This window comes from Cyprinus carpio, chromosome A14 (genome assembly GCF_018340385.1).
Source record: "Cyprinus carpio isolate SPL01 chromosome A14, ASM1834038v1, whole genome shotgun sequence".
Taxonomy (NCBI): domain Eukaryota; kingdom Metazoa; phylum Chordata; class Actinopteri; order Cypriniformes; family Cyprinidae; genus Cyprinus; species Cyprinus carpio.
Window position 1 is genome coordinate 15306585 of NC_056585.1, and position 17122 is coordinate 15323706.

The following is a 17122-nucleotide window of genomic DNA, read 5'->3' on the forward strand; positions in this document are numbered from 1 at the left end:
TACGAGCCATCTCTGCCTCGTCTGAAGCAGACCAGCGCCATGGTGAACCTAACTCGTGAAGGTCGTTCCCTCTTGCTGCTTTTAAGCTTCCTGGTGCTCTGACGTCACCCGCCTTGTACGTTTCGCCCATCACATTGTACTGATTACACACGTTATTTCAGATTCACTGTCACGCTGTGGGTGTGTCCCCCAAGCGTTTCCCTGACGCAGCTCGAATTCCTGGACAGAGTGAACCTTATTAAATGTGTTACACTGTGCTCTATAAATCATGAATGTAAGCCCCTCTTTAAAGTAATAGCACAGGTATTACAAAGCTGCTTGTCCATCTAGTTAGTCAAAAGTGAATTTACTAAAAAGCTTGTTGACCAAAGCTGAAATTGTTTCAATAAATAATATGGCCACCTATTTCTTTCTTGTATAGAAACAATGTTCTGTTTTATCGTGCAAGTATTTGCTGAGTATACGTATCTGTTTATAACCTCAACAGGCACATTACAATACAAATCTTGCTATTGGTTTTTACACATGAATTTTTTACTCCTCAACCCTGTGCCCTTGGCTTGCAATTATGAGCACGGCCTGATTGGGCCACTGAGAAATGTGCAAAGACAGGTGCTACTTTGCGTTGCTAATTGCCATGGGAGTGGTGGGTCAAAACGAGGATGACCACTCTTGTATATATGTTGTAAAATGCATTTAGCCTCATTGGTGTGAAAGGGACGGATATATTTCGACAGTTTATTACGAAGATATAAGACCGCGAAACTTCTCTGGACCACAATTACGGGTAAAGAAACAAACATTCACTTGCAATTTAGATGCATTAGAAATGTCTTTGCAAGCTGCTTTTATCATGTATAGATTGTAACATTTTACATACTCCTACAGTTATTACATTTTAAGTTTTGGCTTTTTTATTTAATTGCTTTTTTTTTGTGCCGTTACTTTCAGTGCATTCATGCAGTGCATATTTTCAGTGCAATCAACCGGTGTGAAATACATTCGAAAATAAATTCTTTAATAAAAAAAATACTTACAAATCCTTCTATCTTGTAATTATAACAAGTAACAATCTTTCTTACTATAAAATAGTTTGCAAGAAAAAAGTAACAATTAATAGAATAGTACAACTCTTCAGTCACGTACGTCTATGTGTTTTCATGTTGGCCTGGCACACTGATTCAGTGCTATAGAATGCATATTGCAGCAGTAGATTCCTGGCAGGATTAGCATGGATATTCAAATCTGCCTGTTGGCATGTTTTTATGAAAGCCACCACCCAATAGAACTTGGTGCCAGCCGACCCACTAGCCAAGTCGTGAAGACAGTTTTTGTCTATCATCTCTGTCTACATTACTAGTCTCACTGGAGCCACAGAACAGGCTTTCTGTCCTGGATTTCTAGAAGAGGATATGTGAATGCAGTAGAAAGTGGAGGACACCCGCACCTGCCTGCATCAATTCCTGTTTCTGAAACCAATACACCAATGAGAAGATTAATTTTGGTTATCAGATTCATAGACAAACAACAGCCACAATGTTCATTCAAAAAAATCACATAGCAGACAATTTTGTTAGGCGGACATACGGCCAACAACTGTAAATAAATTTTAAAAAAAAGGACCTTGATGAATTATTTAGTAATGGGATTCCATTAGGCCCGTGTTTTTTACTCTTTAATTTTTTTTTTATTTAAAAAGAATTTGTGGCATCACCAAATGCTATTGGTTAGTGATGATAATTTCAGTGATCTGGTCATTCATAATTAGAGATCTGTTGTTGTTGTACTTTTTATTGTAAGGTTTCAAAGGAAAGAAGACAAACACAAAACATCTCAGTACCTTGTGAGTACAAGCAAGCTTTGTGATAAATGCTAAATAAAGAGGGAAAAGGTTTTGACCAAAGATAATGACCAACATGCAAGGATTACGAAACTATTACTTGTTTCAGGGTGAGTACTTGAACATACTCCAATTAGTTGTCAAATGACACAAGAGCATGGAACATTATTAGTAAAACTGAGGATGATCGAAAATTGATAAACAAATTAATTTTACCTATAAATAAAAATGCAGAATAAATATAATTAGTTTTTTAAAAGAAATATTGACCCCAATGAACAAAATTTGCTGAAGATTTAGCACACCGCTTACACCACATCAAGATCTGGGTTTGTTTCTTCATCTGAACGATTTGGAAAAATTGAGTCATGTACAATCACTTGCTCGCCACTTGGGAATCCACTGCAGTGCAATGGGTGCCGTTCAGAATGAAAGTGCTAAAACATCAATTGTTCCACAAGTGAATCCCCACCACTCAAGTCCTGTCAATTTAACTGTGAACAGAAAGTGTGTTTTGTAAGAAACAAAGCCCAACCAACAACTATTCCATATGCTAGATGGCTGTAGACATTGAGTACATTTTCAGCAACTTTTTCGTTTTGGGGTACTACAGTCCCTTTAACAAAAAATTGTATATAGCATTACCCTTTTGTTTTAAATAAAATTTCCTATATTTGTAACACTCACAAACAAGCTCAATTCAAAGTAAACATTTTAAATTTTACTCACCTCTACAGCCAATTATGCAATCGATACGGTCTTTCCTGAGGGGCCCTGTGCCGCAGACAGCCCCTGGGAACCGGAGGGAGAGGTCTCCACTTTTCGCGTGCGCTCGTGCGCTACAACTTTTCGATCCTAGTGGCTTTAGGAGTGGGCAAGCACTTTGGGGGCCGGTGTTTACGTGCTTTTCGGAGAGGTGGCCCCGGACGCCTGGCTAGGACCAATATTAATCATTCCTTCTTCATTGCTGCTAAAGATTAGCTTCTTAGGCCCTATTTGCTGTGGCTCTGGCTATGCTGAAGTTTGGCGCAAGGGTTTCCTAAGACCCCTCTCTGCGCTATCTGTATCAGCTACTGACTGGTAAGAAGATGGTGCGGGCCTTCATCACAGATGGCTATGTTACTACTGGCTTATGTCATCGGAAATAAGCAAAATTATAGGCTTATGAAAATTTAGTTTCAGCCTAACGGTGATTAGACAGACAGACAGACAGACATCTAGACCGATAGACAGGATAGATAGATAGATATATGAGGATGTGATGGATGGACTGGACTAGATATATAGATAGATAGATGGATGGATGATTGGATGAATGGATAGATAGATAGATAGATAGATAGATATATAGATAGATAGATAGATATAGATAATAGTATAGATAGATATATAGATAGATAGATAGAGTCAATGTCCAGTACTAACTAGAGCTTTCTCTTGGTTTAGGCACATCAAGTGTTTCCAGGGCAGGGAGTGGCACAATCGAGTGAGATTATTGGAATTACGTGATGGCCTAATTCTTTCTGAGAAATACACAGCCTGGACCTGGCTGCTGGCCTGGCAGCCTACCAGACTTCTTTGCAGCTGGTCTCATAATAAATGATTCCTCTGGTATCTGACTTTACTAATCATACACTGTCTAGTTCATTATTCTATATTTTAGCATCTATGGCAAAGGCTTAGACACAACGGACCAGTATTTTTTCTCACAGGACTTCTTGCATATGGAGTGGAAAGAATCAACCACGGTCAACAAGATATTTACAAGTGTTAATATACTGGTGTTGGTTTTTGTCATCATCGCTGGCTTCATCAGGGAAACCTACAGAACTGGTTTATCACTGAAGAAATCATCCCTGAATGCAACAGCAAAGCATGAGTAAGAACATTCAAACATTTATAATTTATTGAAATTTTCAATGCAGTATCTATTGAGTGTAATCCTTTCAGTCTAGAACCATTAAAATTATCAGCCATGTGTATGTGTTCAGCGTTTTGGAATACTAGCATACTACCTGATGCAGTATATAGAACATACATTGTGCATACACAGTTAGGCAAATTTAAGCAGAATCCAACACAACCTACTGCATTTGGGGAAATAAAGTAAGTAAAGTGATTTTATAAAATAAAATCCGTTGCAATTTGAATGTCTTTCCTTTCTTGACTCATTATTTGTTGGACTGACATAAGTTTGCCAAAACATTTTTACACAAAATAGATAAAAATGCAAATCTATATATTCTATACCAAATAGCATAATCTAAAATTAGTGTGCTAAATGTGCTATTCCAAATTCAGCCATATCCTCAGGTCTTTTTTTTCTAAAACTGATCATTTTATTTTATTTTATTTAATTTTTTAAGAAACCTAACATCCACCGGCACAATGTCACCACTGAAGTACGGAGTAGGTGGGGATTTTTTCCCATTTGGATTTTGAAGGGACTCTGGCAGGAGCAGCTACATGTTTTACTATGCATTTGTTGGCTTTGACTGCATTGCAACTACGGTAAATCTGAAAACATTAATAATGTTTTTTGCATTTTCAGCAGCCATTATTTCAGTCTTCAGTGTCACATAATTCTTCAGAAATCATTCTAATATGCTGATTTGGTGCTCAAGAAACATTCCGTTTTATTATCGATGTTGAAATCATGTTTAATATTATAATTTGAATGTTTTTTTTTTTCAGGATTCTTTGATGAATAGAATGATCAACAAGAGCTGCATTTATTTTAAATTATAATATTTTCTAACATATAAAATTGATTACTGTCACGTTTTAATCAATTCAGTGCATCCTTGCTGAATAAATATATAACTTGTTAAATAAAATCTTGTTCATCCCAAACTTTTAAAACTTTAGTGTATATTATCTTTAGTCATGCTTTTACACTGATTTTCCAGGTGAGGAGGTGAAGAACCCTCAGAAGTCTATACCTGGAGTGGGTATCGTGGTGTCTCTGCTCATCTGTTTCCTGGCGTACTTTGGCGTTTCGGCTGCTCTCACTTTGATGATGCCCATACTACCTACTCAGCGTTCAGAGAGTCCTTTGCCTGTGGCCTTTGCTTACATTGGCTGGGCTGCTGCAAAGTACGTTGTGGCAGTCGGGTCCCTGTGCGCTCTGTCAACAAGGTAAAGGAGTCACAGATTGAGATCTGAATCTCTGTTATGTATTGGGTTCATGTTACAGACAGGTTAATTCATCTGCAGTCTGCCTTGGGGTCCCCATGGTCCCAATGCCCCGGTGTGCTGTTTGCCATGGCCATAGAATGGACTCATGTTCAAATCCTTGTATAAAGTCAGGCTTACGGCAGAGTCCCCCCCAGTGGTGGCCACACTATCCTCTGGCAACTGGTGGCGGGTAAGTGTATTAAAATCGATTTGTTGAAAATTATCTACATATTGGATCAATTAATTCGGCCCCTTTTTCATCTCTCCCATATGACAGACTAAGCCAGATCATAAGACTAGGGCTTTTTTTTTCTCTCTATAAGATGAAGGGTAAATAATCTGCAGCTTTTGTGCAAAATACAAAAGCCCTGGAAATCATGTGCTCTGCTTTATTTCCAGCAATAATGGCTCTTTTATTTGACCTGAAGGCATTGGTTGATATGATGTCGATTGGAACCCTCTTCTCCTACACACTTGTGGCCATATTTGTATCTCATACTAAGGTATTTATTCCCAGCTCCACACTTCCCTTCTAACACCATGATGCCAATCTTTGAAGCTAAACTGGTTTCTTTCAAGTGTATCAAGAGACAGCTTCAGAGGAAGTGATTTGCACACACCCACAACTTCGATGTTTGGATTTTTGAAACCCCCTTCATACCCTACCAGTGAACCTTCAAACACTGTTACAACCTGCCAGTTTTTTCTTGTATATGCAGAACAAAACCTTAGTAAATTCCACAGAAATACCAAAAAATATGACCACTACAGCAATATCAGCAAATTTCTTTCATATCTTGATTTTGCAGTTGTGCTGGTGCTTAGATCGGTCACTGCTGATGAGCAAAGCTATCAGATCTGTTGTTTTTTCTGGAGGAATCTGGGAGTGTTGTGAGTGTAACTGTGATCCTGATCATAATGTTACTCACAGTCTTCCTTATCTGGAGGCAACCCCAAAACCAACCACCAAAGCCCTCCTTCATGGTGAGCACAGGACTTTTTTACCAATACATACAATACAATACAATCAATACAATACAATAGCACCTTATTTATGAAAGCAAAAAAGTTATTAATTAAAAGATTCATATCTCATATTTTTTTGTGACCACAGGTACCATGGTTCTTGGCCTTTACTCCCTGTGGTGAGTGTGTTCATCAACATTTACTTAATGGTTCAACGGGAGGAGACACCTGGATTCGTTATGCTGTGTGGATGGCTGGGGGTATGCAATGCAAAATATGAAATGTTGTTGAAAGTCCAAACCTATAATATAAATATATATAAAATGTGTAAAGGTCTTTTTTTCTGCTCGGGATTCCTTATCTACTTTGGATATGGAGTGAGGAACAGCATCCAGAGGCAAAGGTTACTCGCACGCAGTCAGGTCACCATTGAAACCATTGAAACCAAATCTGATTCAAAGTAAACATCATCAAAAAAATAAATTGATTCATTTCTATCAAGTAGATGCCAGTTCAGCAAGAGCTCTTTCTAGAACTTTTTTATTTTTTTTTTACTGAGAGTTCGTTTTTATCATATTTGCAGTGAAAATAATCTCTGTCATTTTTATAATTTTTATAATAAATGAAATAAATAATTCTGAATCTTCAAGTTGGACCATGACATTGTGTTTATTAAATAACACACTATTTATTAAAATTTTAGGGTCTGTAAATTTTTTTAAATGTTTTTTTTTTTGAAGGAAGTCTCTTAGGCTCACCTAGGCTGTGTTTTATTTTGATTAAAAAAATAGCAAATTTTGTGAAATTATATTACAATCCAAAATATTTGTTTTCTATTTTAAGATATTCTAAAATGTAAATTTATTCCAGTGATGGCAAAACTGAATTTTCAGCAACCATTACTCCAGTCTTTTACGAAACTACGTCCTAACATTATAAATGTCTAGACTGTCCCTTTTGATCAATTTAATACATTCTTTCTGAATAAAAGTATAAAAAGCAGCATATCTATCCAAAACATTTGAACGATACTTTATGTTGGGAGAGAAAAATGCTTCAATAATTTTAAAAAAAGGTCCCAAAAGTGTATTAGCTAGACCAAAGGCGAAAAAGTTAAAGTATCAAGATTTGAAATATTAGTTAAGCATGAACATCTGACATTGTCAGAGTTCATTTTTTATTTGACGAAGAATGCAAGCTTGGAAAAAAAGATTTGGTAAAGTATATAGGGACTTGCATGACTAGAAATAGTTGCTCTGAGAGCGAACTGATGTGCTCTTAAGGGACTTTAATCTTACTTTCCACTGTGAGTGCCACAAAAGAACAATAGTACCATTCACAAGATCCTACCTGTGCCACACTAATCAGATCTGAACTATTAAATCAAACAGAAAATTCTGAAAACTGGGTCATTCCACAGCAAATACCGGCAATGAGTTTATACTCCACTAGTATCTTTGGGATTTTTTAGCTCCACTGTTTTTATGCACCAAAAAAAAAAATATCCAAAGTAAATGTAATATAATGTAGAAACATAGTAATCATGCATAACACTGTCATGTACATATCTGTGGATCAATTTTACATTTACCATGTGTTCTTCAGTGATTACAAATTGCCTTTTGACAATATGTTTTCACAGAGCAGGACAGAGAGGTTTTTTACAGCTAATAAACACTGGCTGCTTTTTCAGTTGGACGGCCAGCTCTCCTCAGACCCTGATTGGTAGAATGAACACAGAAAGGACCCATTGAGTGTAACTAGAGGAATTTAGGGTGCTCGTGTGACTCTGGTAAACATCTAACCTCTCACTCTACACACTCGGTTCCTATTTCTCCCTTCTCTGCACATATCCTTAAGACCTGGGAAGGTATACCAGAGTGAACTAATATTGTTTGGTGGTTGGCTGTGAATATTCTCCGCCATGAAGTGGAGGGTGGGTGCTATTTGTTCTTCTTGTTTCTCATTTGATCATTCAGTTCGGTGAGTATCTTACCTCTTAAGAGACCATATTGTATGTAGATACGATTCTCAGTAATACAAACAATGAAAAACAACATAACTCTACAAAGCAGGTATTAACGCAATGCATGTAAAACATTTATCAAAAGTTGCATAGAAAATGCTTTTGTTTTGCATGAAACCCAAATTTATGGGTTCAGTTCTCAGGGACTACATGAACTGATAAAATTTACTTTTAATTCAGTCCAAAGTCACTTTGTATAAAAGTGTCTACCAAATGTATACAGACTGAGAAGAGAAACGGCAAGTCCAAGTCTGGGAAGGGATCAGGAAAGACTCCTGCTTCCAAAACTAAAGTGAAAACCACCCCTGAACCCCCTAAAGAAGCTCAGACATACCTCACTCAGGTGGTAAACAAGGGAAGGTTTCAGAAAGTGGAGGATACGCTGACTGTCCGAGCAGGTGATACGTTAGAGCTGAGGTGTAAAGGAAATCCTGTCCAGTGGGCTGTTCCTGCATATCTAGAAGAGGATGATGAAGGACGACTTAGGTATGAGTTAATAGAGACATTAAATCTGTCATCGCATTAGATTGCATTCATTTAGTTTTGTCTGTATTTTCAGGACAGTTCAGCATGAACGTTATGGTACACTGATTTTGGCAAATACAACAGCGGCAGATACAGGGGAGTTCACCTGCTATCCCATGTACTGTGAGGATCAAGACTGCAGAAAACAGTATGACAAAGGCGTCAAAGTCTTCATCTTTTTCTCAGGTAATATGAGAATGTAATGTGATGAACTACATTACAATTACAATTACAATTGCCCATTGCCATTTCTCTCTTAGACCCTCAGGAGTTGTTTGTACCTTCTGCTGACTATTACAAGGTTATCCAGCTTCGCACTAACTGGCCCACCGTCCTGCCCTGTCAGGTGACTTCTCCGCAAGCAAAGGTGTCTTTAACACCGGGAATTTTCCTTCAGTGAGGTAAAGGTGGATGGACGAGAAATCTCCTTTGATGTCAAGAAGGGTTTCACCATCCACAGACCGAAGCAGTATCATGCTGGATCTCTGTACTGTGTGGCAAGCCTAGGGAACCTTCGCCAGAGCTCAACCAAATACATGCTCATCTATGTCAACTGTGAGTATTTAGTTAACACAACAGCAAACTGAATGCAGTAGCACAAGCATGTGACCATAAAAATCAGACTGCAAAAAATCTCAGAAATGATTTTAGAATTGTCTACCCTGGTAGATCCAAACCGCCCCTCCGTTTCCTGCGATCCAGACCTCCTCTGACACCGTGGCAGTGGGAAAGAATCTTCAGGTGACATGCACTGTGATAGGAGAGCAGGACGTGGTGGTGGACTTTAGCTGGGAATATCCTGGACAAAAGGTTAGACCAGAGGGTGCACGTAATAATATATATCACAATATTTAAGCACATTAAAAAGACAAATTTGGTATTTAAAAAGATTTTTAAATAGAACTAGCATTACAGCATTAACCCTATAAATCCTGACATATGAAATAACAGTGACATGAAAATTTTGTTGAAATAGAGCAGTTTTAGACAAAATCTAAAAGAAAGAATAGAAACACCTTGATTTTATACAGAGGGCCAAAATGAGCAATAATATGCAACCAGGTACCGTTTCTAATATTTATATGTCCCAAAAGTAAGATGAAATTCTGATAACTTGTAATGAAAATCAAAGAGATCTTAATATGCAAGATGATATTTAAATTCTAAGTTTTATGATCAAAGTGCTATAGTTTTTATTGTTAAAAGCAATCATATACTGTAATTCAATACACATGATGATTGAGAGATTATGGACAAATAACACTCCTCAAAAGCTTGATGTATCATATTTGATACTCACATTTTAACATGAAACATACAAAAAATAATGTATGGATAACCAATAAACCTAAGTTTTCATTATCAGATTGGGCGCCCGTCGTACACCCAGGACAGTGTGCAGACAGTGCAAGTGGATGGGCAGAACCGACAGCGATCTCAGACAATACTGTTGGTGGACGAGGTCAGAGAGATTGACCAAGGCACATACACCTGCACAGCTCAAAACCTAGAGGGTTCAAGGTCTGCATCAACCACTGTCAAAGTGCACTCAGCACAAACCACCACCAAGCCTAAGAAGCCAAAAAGTCCTATTCAGAGAAATCCTATAGAAACCTGAAAACCTGGATCATGCCAGTCAGATTGTCTTAGCTATACATGCTATACTAAATGGCTATACAATAACCAGAACAATCTTCACAGAACACTGTTTTTTCTTTTTCTTTTTTTTTTCTTTCTTTCTTTCTTTGGAGAAGACACAAGTCAGGTGGAACAGAGCAAAGTGTAAATAGTGCTTAGATTACACAGTATGTGCATTTGCATTGTTTTACTGACACCTACAACAAGAAAGGGGATTGTATACAGTATATGTGAGAATATAAATGTCATTTGACCAGATGAAATTTAAATATGACAATCAAATATGCAACTATAGAAATGCTGGCATAAATGGATAAACAAAAAATGGAAAGAGGGTTATGTCTGTCTTAGTCTCTGTAACAACATTTTACCGTAGGCTTTTTATACATTTCTAATATTGTGCAGTTTACATGCTATTTTCTCATAATATGCAATAAAACATTATATTCATGTCAGCTTCTGTTTGCTGTGTTCTTTATAACAATTTAAACTATTGCTGTTATTATTAATAAAGCCAAAGTGTTTGTGACACCCACTGAATCCCAGAAATGCCACAGCTTTAACATTACCAGCAGGGGGCGACATATTTGTGCTACTGAAAAGATGTGGAAAAAAACAAAAGCAATGTTTTCATATTACAAAAACCTCAGCCATTACACTGCCTTAACCCTCAAGTATTGACATTCATAATGTATTAGAAATTGACTAAAACATTGGTTTTATGCATATGATTAAATGGATTTGTTTCTTACAAACATGCAGCTTGTCATTTCAAAAGACGTTAATTGATAGATTGGAGTCATGTGAATTACTTGTTTATTATTGTGATGGGTTTTTTTTTCAGCTATTTTTACTCTCATTCTGACGGCACCCATGCACTGCAGTGTATCCATTGGTGAACAAATGATGTAATGTTATTTTGTCAAAATCTTCTCTGATGAAAATACATGAGAGTACATTTCAGCAATTTTTGGGTGAACTACTCCTTTGAACACATACAGTGGGGCTCTAAGGGTTAAAAGGTCTTAATGCACCAGATTCTCAGAAGCTAATTCCTTTTCACTCATTCACTGTTCCTGAAACGAAACCATTCAGGATACCTCTCCTCTCCTCAAAGGGCAGGACGTTTGTAGTGCACTCAGGTGTGTGCCCAGAGGCTACAGTCATCAGAGTATTAGTGGAGTGGAGCGGTAATGACAGGGTGCTGTCAGTCTTATTCAGTAGAAGAAGGTCTGGGGGCCAGATATGAGTCTGTGTCTAGATGCATCTGATTTTGTAAGAGTTCTGTGAATAATTAAAACAACCGGATGTGTCATAGCATAGGATACACCTCTTTGTTCATTTTATTTTGTTAGTTCCCATTGGAAATATGGTATCTATATAAAGATTTTATAAAGCTGATGCAGCTCTTACACAGTACAGCTTCAGGTCTCATCTGTACTCCAAATTACTTCCAGATAAACAGCAGAAATGAAGGAGAGTTCACCAGTTCTATTTGTCTATATAATGTAGTAATAAATATTTCACTAATTTAATATATTTTTCACAATATGTATTCAACACATCCAGCAGTTCCTCTATGTAATCGCCAGGTGTCGCTGTAGAGTCGTTGTGAAAAATCACTGAAGCCGCTCCAGTGCAGATTAGTTCAAATCTCAGAGAGGGAAACCGAGGCGCAACATTACGTGGTGCAGGACTCCGACATCAGATCATCTCCACCGCGTCTCTACAGATCCCCATCGGCGTCGAGGACTATCTCTCTATTGTTTTCTTCTTAAACAATCTAAAACATCTCTAGCGACCCAGACGTCTGTCTCATCTGTTTTGTGATTGAGGCAATAAAGGGGGAGTCCGCTGTGACTTCATAAATCTGTCTGTTTGCACTTGCTGCAGTGTCTCTATTTAGACCGCCACATATAGAATTAAGTCTGATCTATCCGTAAACATAGCTCAACGGTGCACATCACTGAACTTTAATTAATTTAACTTTATTTTTTACTGCCTTTGATCTGAAACTGAGTTCACAGGTGTCTTTCAGTTAAATACACTAAAGAGCTGCAAAATAATTTCACATAGTACACGCGTATGCAAAAACACTTGTTATATAATAGTAGCTAGTGGATAGCAACAAAAAATGTTATATAGAAATAAAATGTTATAAATATATATATAAAGTATATATTAACATACTACTATGAATATAAAGAGAAAATAATCCATATACAGTGTAGCCTATGCATAAAGATCAGTGCGCTCTTGTTTGAAAAACAATTGCATTGCATTCCTGGCAGGTCAGTTCCATTAAAGTAAGGTCACTAAGAAGTTTTCTCAGCACTTAATAGGTGGCAACAAACCATAAAAAGGCCATTTGCATAGTTGGAGTGCAGCCTGCCTGTTCCTGTCATCTGCCTTGGTGGTCACAGAGCGCTCGGACCCCCATCTCACTCACTTTGCACAGTGTGTACATGTATTTGCGGGAGACTGTTTTGAAGTGTTTGGGTGGGAGTCCTTACTCCAGACTCCAGCTCGGCTCTGCTTTTGATGCCCTGATTTTAGGGGACAAAGGGGAACAGAGTAGCGTTCTTCTCCACTAGGCAGTAACCTTGGAAACAAGGGGCCAAAACAGGACCCCTGACCTATGGAGTCACTGCCCATTGTGGGAGTGGCTCTCAAGTGGAGCTGGTCAGAGGGCATGAAGCTCCTCCGCGGGTCTCACATCTCCTTTCAGTTGCACAGAATCTTACAACATGAAACCACACTTGGGGTGGCTTTTAGACCAGGCAGTTGGATGGCTGACAACGGATTGCTTCTTGTGCAATTCACTGAATGTTCTTAGTGCACATGCAACCAGAGCAACAGATTGGCTTTATTTTTAGGGTTTTCAGCTGTTCTGTTTGGTTGTCACCTTGCAGAAAATGTACACGACAACTGACAGATGAGACTAGCAGTAGAAGAGACTTCCTTCAAAAACAAAACTTTTGAACAATATTATAACAGTAATGTATAATTTATTAACTTGCAAAAGAGACACAAACCAACAGTGAGTAATGCTAATTTGGTGTAAGCATCAAGAGAGCAGGTGTGCGGCACGGAAGGCATCTCATTCCACGTTATCAGAAAATACACCTTTAAAGCTGGTCCCTGCAGGGCTTTGGCTCAGCAAACTGAACCATGCATTAGCATGCAGTCACTTCACCTGTTATTACTTCTGTGCTGTATCCCTGTATTTTTTTTATAGGCCACTTAATACCTGCTTTGAGTATCTGAAACCTGGAAACTTTTTCAAACATTTGCTCAAGTCATTAGCAGTGTTAGGAAATAACAAATTAAAAGTAACACCAGATTTCAGTAGTGACCATACTTATTTTTAAAATACTGTAGATTATCCAGAATCAAGTTACCTTTAGCGATGTTGTGCAGTGTTTATTTCCATACATAAGGGTGTGTTCTAGTATTTGTTTCTGTTCAAGTTCCTCTGTTCGAGTTGTCAGTCATTACTTCAAATGTCTTCCTTGTTTTTGTGCCAGAAAAAGTAGCTGCAATGCAGTTAGCTACTTTTTGCTAGTTGTCTTTAGTAAGTAAAGAAATAAATTAGAGAGGAATAAAGGATGATGGGCCGTTGATGTACCCACGGTGCGAATAGTGGTTGTTACACCGTAGGTGTGCATCATTTTCTAATAATCCAATGGCCCGGAGTCAATTATTCTACTTATACTATGGTTACCACACCTCACAACATTGTTCAGATATTGTATTTCAAGACATTCATCATTAAAACGCTCTTGAGCATAGGATTAATTTCGTACGCATCTCATCTCATGCCTTTGTTGCTAATTCCAGACATCATTTTAGACCTAGTAACAGATGCTTGATAACAGCCGTTGATAGCAGACTAATACAGTTAATAATGAGAGAGAGAGAGAGAGAGAGAGAGAGATTAGTCTGTGCATCTCTCATCAGTGTTCGGCAACAGCATATACTATTAGTGAAACTTAAAGTTCCTCTGCTTCAAGAAGAGTGCAGTTATAAGTGAGATATAACGTGTAGCGGTTGCTAAACTATTTACTGATAAAATCATCAGAACAGCGCTAACAATACTGTTTCTGTGTGCATGTATGTTTGTGTGTGTGTGTGTGTGTGTGTGTGTGTGTGTGTGTGTGTGTGTGTGTGAATGTGTGTCAGTACTGTTTGTGTGTGCATTTGTATGGGAGAGATTTTGCGGCAAAAACATGGAAATAATTAGTTTTTTTATCATATTGTTTTCTATATTTATTTGCTTCCTCATTGTTGTAAGTTTTGGTTCATTTGCTGTCGTAAGGCTGTAAGGACCTTTGAAATAACTAAAATCATTTGGCGAAGTGATATGTATGTGGTTTTTTGCTGTTGTAAGTTGTTGAGTGGTTTTAATTTAGTGGTGATTTTTGGTGAAGTTAACTGCACACCTTAGAACGTTCATCAGCCGATCAGATTCAAGCATTCAACAGCCCCACAGTATAAAATAACAATTAAATCAAACATTAAAACAAAAAACAAATAAATACTTAAAATTACAAATAGCTAAAGTTTCTTAGTAGCTTCCCCAACAGGGTATTTCAGGTTGCTCATAACTGTAGATATACCCTAGTCACAGGACCTTAGTGAACACAGTGGGCTTTTAACCTAGGGAAGACAAGCTAATCGCTCTAATCATCCTGCTCCTCTTCTTCACCTCTGCTTGCTGGCCCTCGGTCCCATGAACCCCTTTCTGACACTGCATAGAATGTCTCGTGTAGGATTAGGATTAGTCAGCTTTCTTTCTCAGGACAACAACACACACACGCGCTCAAACTCACCACTCAGATTCTCCTTTTGCCTTCAGAACCTTTTACCGTTGAGAGACGCGTCTGTCGTTCTAATTAAAGATTTGTGACGATGGAGAACTAATAGAAGCTCTGATCCTGCAACATAACTACAAAATAATTAAATTTCCTGTTTCAGTAATGTATTCAATCATTCTGGACTGTGTATGCCTTCAAGCACATACTGTAGCTGTGTGCTGATTGACCTGATTCATGTGATTCTTTTGATATCATACTAAACAAACCAAGTGCTGAGTGTGCCCTTACAAAGTGGTTCCACAGCAATCTTTTGGTTTCGCTGACAGTATGAAACATTTCATCATGTCTAGCAGTCTGCTGCTTAGAGAATCGGACTCTTTCTTTCACTGCGGGGCTGCTTTCTTTAACATTGCTTTCTTAGAGGTTTTGTTAAAGTTTGATGGCAAAAAAGAACAGCGTAAAATAGTCTTGACTGCCAATGTTTATATCAGGTTTCAGCTAGGAACATTTGTATGTGGGTCTATTGTGTATTGAACAGAATGTAGAATGCAGTTTTTTGTGGCTGGTGGATTGACATAATGAGGTAGGCAAGGCAAATAATGCTCTTGCTAATAGAAAGGATCGCTTTCATTCCCAAGTAGAGGTGACTCAAAATAAATTGTTATTAGAAAGTTTGATTTGAATGAATTCTTATACCTAAAACATCACTTACAAATACAACTACCAAGGCTGTCAATATTTTAAATCTACATGTTATTTAAAAAACTGGAATATGTTTCACAAGAAAATACTATTTCAGTCTTTCTACTTCAAAATGTTTGATTCGGTGTGTTACTAGACTTACTTTGTAACTGTTTATGAAATTTACTAGCGTGTTTTTAAAAATAAAAATATGTAAAAGTGCAAATCATTTAACCCTAGGTAACCCCAGGGGGGGATTCCCTGCAATAAGTATGCTGCATGTTGTTTTTGATGAAATATCTACACCAATCAGGAAGAAATAAATTGTGCTGCCCTTAGTTGACATGGGTTCATTTCCTCCTCATCAAATTTCCAGCAAATCATAAGCAACAGAATGATATCAATTACAGCCCTTTGTTTGCCTCTCTCACATGTTTCTCATAGCATTAAACAGGTTGTAATTCTAAACTACCTGGAATCAGTTTGCCGTTTTTCTCTGAAGGTCTTTTGGTCTGCAGTATAGAAGAGGATCCAACTCTTGTACTTATTGTTTCTTTTTATAGCTGGATAATGGCTGCTCTCCAGAAATGTACAGGGTTGTGTATTTTTTATTTTTCCTGAACATGCTGCCACTATAGAACAAGTAGTGTTGGTTTGGGTAGAGTGTTTTTCCACTCACAATGAAAAATAAACACCTGGTTTGTGATGTTAAGATTACATTTCTTCAATGGAATGTAATAATTAGCTTTTGTGATGGACAGAGGTTGAGGAAACAGGCCCGGTTCAGTTGTTTCTCATCTGAAGTCAGATAACTGTGAGCAGGCTTCGATAATAGGCGATGGTTGAACTTATGGAATCTTCTAGACTGACTTGCCTGAAGGGAAGAGAATATGCAACACTGTATTTAAGAGACATGACTGGGGAACTCATTATAAAGTCTGCTTCGTCCTTCAGTAGCTATTTATTTTTTCTGTTTGATCTCTCTGCCAGCCTGCAAGTGAAATAACCCATATGTAAATATGGCCTTTCCAAAAACCTCCCTCCCAGAAAGAATGTGTTTGCCTGCTTGATCCCTGGCCAAAAGTGACGTACTGTACTTTGGTTAAAGTGTATCATAAAAGTCAGCTGAGGCATTCCGGAGGTGAGACTGGCCCTTTCTGACACCTGTAACAAGTTCCCTCATGATCATGTGAAGAGATTGACTGATAATGTATCAACCGATACCAGAATCTTTTTTTTTTTTTGAAGTCTTAGATAACCAGTATGCCAATAATTATTGTATTCCTTCAGCTTTTGGCACAAATATCATTAGAGTGAAACAATATAAAGATGCATTGTGAATATACATAAATATCTAAAAGTTTGGGTCCAGTAAAATTTGTTGTTTTAAAAAGAAATTAATACTGAGAGTAAAGACATATATATGTGTCTTTATATATATATATATATTAT

General features: G+C 37.6%; 2 pseudogenes; both read left to right on the top strand.

The window, feature by feature from the left end:
* Positions 1–1907: 1907 nt before the first annotated feature.
* On the top strand, positions 1908–6447 carry LOC122147516 (annotated as a pseudogene).
* Positions 6448–7907: 1460 nt separating this feature from the next.
* On the top strand, positions 7908–10724 carry LOC109066220 (annotated as a pseudogene).
* Positions 10725–17122: the final 6398 nt, after the last annotated feature.